Here is a 4,805-nt window from a genome sequence, read left to right as displayed (position 1 = left end):
TCTATAGAAACCAAAGTGCCAGATTCTTCCCCAAAAGTCATAATAATACCAGAGTGTAGAGATTCATCTGCTATAGCTACATGTATTCCTTATGGCCAGATTGCATACAGTTCACAGTGTTTTCCTGTTGAGTGTTCAAGGACTTTATCATCCAACCATAGCTTTGTCATGCTATCAGTGCAAGGAAGTCTACCTGAAACACTCCCTATGAATTCACACAGTGTTGACTTTGTACAGACAACTCCAGTTTTATCAGTACCAGTTAGTTCAACTGCTACAACACTACCTCCAGTGTCAGCTAACACTTCTATAGCCACACCTAATATTATCATTTCATCTGTGCAAGGAAGTCTACCTGAAACACTACCTATGAATTCACCCAGTGTTGATTTTGTACAGACAACTCCAGTTTTATCAGTACCAGTTAGTTTAACTACTACTACAACACTACCTCCAGTGTCAGCTAACACTTCTGTAGTTACACCTAATATTATCATTTCATCTGTGCAAGGAAGTCTACCTGAAACACTACCTATGAATTCACCCAGTGTTGATTTTGTACAGACAACTCCAGTTTCACCAGTTTCACTACCTCCAGTGTCAACTAACACTTCTATAGCCACACCTAATATTATCATTTCATCTGTGCAAGGAAGTCTACCTGAAACACTACCTATGAATTCACACAGTGTTGACTTTGTACAGACAACTCCAGTTTCATCAGTACCAGTTAGTTTAACAACTACAACACTACCTCCAGTGTCAGCTAACACTTCTGTAGTTACACCTAATATTATCATTTCATCTGTGCAAGGAAGTCTACCTGAAACACTACCTATGAATTCACCCAGTGTTGATTTTGTACAGACAACTCCAGTTTCATCAGTACCAGTTAGTTCAACTGCTACAACACTACCTCCAGTGTCAGCTAACACTTCTGTAGTTACACCTAATATTATCATTTCATCTGTGCAAGGAAGTCTACCTGAAACACTACCTATGAATTCACACAGTGTTGACTTTGTACAGACAACTCCAGTTTCATCAGTACCAGTTAATTCAACTGCTACAACACTACCTCCAGTGTCAGCTAACACTTCTATAGCCACACCTAATATTATCATTTCATCTGTGCAAGGAAGTCTACCTGAAACGCTACCTATGAATTCACACAGTGTTGACTTTGTACAGACAACTCCAGTTTCATCAGTACCAGTTAATTCAACTACTACTACAACACTACCTCCAGTGTCAGCTAACACTTCTGTAGTTACACCTACATGTAATATTATCATTTCATCTGTGCAAGGAAGTCTACCTGAAACACTACCTATGAATTCACCCAGTGTTGATTTTGTACAGACAACTCCAGTTTCATCAGTACCAGTTAGTTCAACTGCTACAACACTACCTCCAGTGTCAGCTAACACTTCTATAGCCACACCTAATATTATCATTTCATCTGTGCAAGGAAGTCTACCTGAAACACTACCTATGAATTCACCCAGTGTTGATTTTGTACAGACAACTCCAGTTTTATCAGTACCAGTTAGTTTAACTACTACTACAACACTACCTCCAGTGTCAGCTAACACTTCTGTAGTTACACCTAATATTATCATTTCATCTGTGCAAGGAAGTCTACCTGAAACACTACCTATGAATTCACCCAGTGTTGATTTTGTACAGACAACTCCAGTTTCACTACCTCCAGTGTCAACTAACACTTCTATAGCCACACCTAATATTATCATTTCATCTGTGCAAGGAAGTCTACCTGAAACACTACCTATGAATTCACACAGTGTTGACTTTGTACAGACAACTCCAGTTTCATCAGTACCAGTTAGTTTAACAACTACAACACTACCTCCAGTGTCAGCTAACACTTCTGTAGTTACACCTAATATTATCATTTCATCTGTGCAAGGAAGTCTACCTGAAACACTACCTATGAATTCACCCAGTGTTGATTTTGTACAGACAACTCCAGTTTCATCAGTACCAGTTAGTTCAACTGCTACAACACTACCTCCAGTGTCAGCTAACACTTCTATAGCCACACCTAATATTATCATTTCATCTGTGCAAGGAAGTCTACCTGAAACGCTACCTATGAATTCACACAGTGTTGACTTTGTACAGACAACTCCAGTTTCATCAGTACCAGTTAGTTTAACAACTACAACACTACCTCCAGTGTCAGCTAACACTTCTGTAGTTACACCTAATATTATCATTTCATCTGTGCAAGGAAGTCTACCTGAAACGCTACCTATGAATTCACACAGTGTTGACTTTGTACAGACAACTCCAGTTTCATCAGTACCAGTTAATTCAACTACTACTACAACACTACCTCCAGTGTCAGCTAACACTTCTGTAGTTACACCTACATGTAATATTATCATTTCATCTGTGCAAGGAAGTCTACCTGAAACACTACCTATGAATTCACCCAGTGTTGATTTTGTACAGACAACTCCAGTTTCATCAGTACCAGTTAGTTCAACTGCTACAACACTACCTCCAGTGTCAGCTAACACTTCTATAGCCACACCTAATATTATCATTTCATCTGTGCAAGGAAGTCTACCTGAAACGCTACCTATGAATTCACACAGTGTTGACTTTGTACAGACAACTCCAGTTTCATCAGTACCAGTTAGTTTAACAACTACAACACTACCTCCAGTGTCAGCTAACACTTCTGTAGTTACACCTAATATCATTTCATCTGTGCAGGGAAATCTACCAGAAACACAACCCAGTGTTGATTTTGTACAGAAAACTTCATCATGTACGGTCATGTGACCTATTCTTATGTATAATTAAAGTGTCTACATATTTTTCGCAAACCTATCAGATGACTGTATATGATCATGTAATATTCATGGAAATATAGATATGAATGTGCAACATTTTTTGTTTACATTATAAAATAGCCCATGATATATAGCACATGCCATTAGTCTTGCTGATAAAACCTTGTCATTGCTGCAGTGCAGCTATGTTAGATTTACATAAATTAGCTTATTTTTAGCTTTTCAACAGATATCTCAATAATCTCTCTTCAGATTTTAATGCAACTAAATACATATATGCTCTGGGGTAATCTACAGAGGTGATTAGTTTTAAGTTGCATACATTATCTGATGTCTTGTTTAAGGGGCCAATTTGATATATTCTCAATTTCTTCTTCACAAACCAGGGGTACATCTGATAATCTCTGCACACAGGAGTTCTAAGCTTTCTTTAAATACTTCTTGTTGAACATATTGCAATTTTTAAAGTTCTTATTCAAAATAGCCGACTCAGTTTTGTTTTGTTTACTATTGAACATGACTGTTTACTATAGATGTTTACTATAGAGCTATTAAACTTGTATGACTGATAAGATGCAATAAAATACATACCATCATCAGGATGACAGTACTGAGGTAAAGATGCTCAGTCTTGGTAATTATACTTAACAAACTTCACCATTGCATTATTGATAGGATATTTGCTCTACATGTATTAGGAGCGCACATACATCACAAATTTCATTTATTGTATTCTGGATCATTGAAATATACCTTTGTAAACCTAAACCTAAGCATATATGTACGTATGCTCTGATATAGCATGTGTATTGTACAATTTATTTATTATAATTGTATTCCTTTGTACTATAAGTATTTCCAGAAATTTGTTTTATTACATTAAACAAAAGTGTTAATGTCGTAGCTCAATTTTCATTTGCATAAATCCATCCCAGTATTTTGCTAGATGCACACATGTTGTAGCGGGTTTTTCTGGTGGACGGTGTATCAATGATTCAAATCATTTATTAGTCCCTTTCCATAATAGTCAGAAAATGGAGCCCTATAATTTCACCTCTGTTCATTCGTCCACACCTGTATCTCAGACATGATTGGGCCGATTAGATTCAAACACCACATTATATATCACACGTATACACATGTATTTGTTTTATAATCCAATTCACGATGGCTGAATGTTGGTCATTATAGTGCAAAAAATCATCAATCATTTTTGCCAATATGGGCCTGAATCTTTTGACATATTTTATTCAACATGATGAGACCTTGGCACCCTTTTTCCTTCTTTCAGATTGGATTAATAATGGCCGACATAAATAAACTGTATCACTCGTCATACCTTAACACCGCTCTATTGATATGTCCATCAACCATATAAATGGACATTTTTAAATTGGGTAATGCATGTCTCTGCCATGGTAGTTGATTTAAATCAAGCTGTATGCAATCCAATGTATCCAATTTGCAATAAATTATTTATCTACTATTTAACTGTAAATCTATAAAATCTTTGGGTCCTTCTTCAATCAAGACGTGTAGTGACTGGGGGAGGGGGCGTCATGCAATACAGACATCAACATGGCGCACATAGGCTTTATTTACCCAGGGCTCTATTGATGTTTGCACTAGTACTAGCACAAAAAGATGGCAGTCCAGGCTTGAGGTAAAATGTTTTGTCACTGAACAAGAATCAGTTCGAGTTGAGTCAAGGCAGAAATTTATACATTGAAAAATCCTGTCAACAAAGTGTACTGTAAAATGACTAATTTTCACTGGATTTAAATTTCGTTGATTTACCATTTCAGGCATATTCAGTGGGTTTTAAATTTAGTTTTATCATTTAGATAATGTGTTCTATGCTCAATTTTTACATATTTGCTGGGTTTTAATTTAGCGCATTTTCCAGTCAGCGAAATAAGCAAAATTAAAACCCAGTGAATAATTAACCCCTTTACAGTATTTATGAATAGTAAAACAAAC

Source organism: Saccoglossus kowalevskii, chromosome 3, assembly GCF_978046115.1.
Source record: "Saccoglossus kowalevskii chromosome 3, keSacKowa6.1, whole genome shotgun sequence".
Lineage (NCBI taxonomy): Eukaryota > Metazoa > Hemichordata > Enteropneusta > Harrimaniidae > Saccoglossus > Saccoglossus kowalevskii.
The sequence above is the reverse complement of the archived record's forward strand: the minus strand, read 5'-3'. Positions refer to the sequence as shown.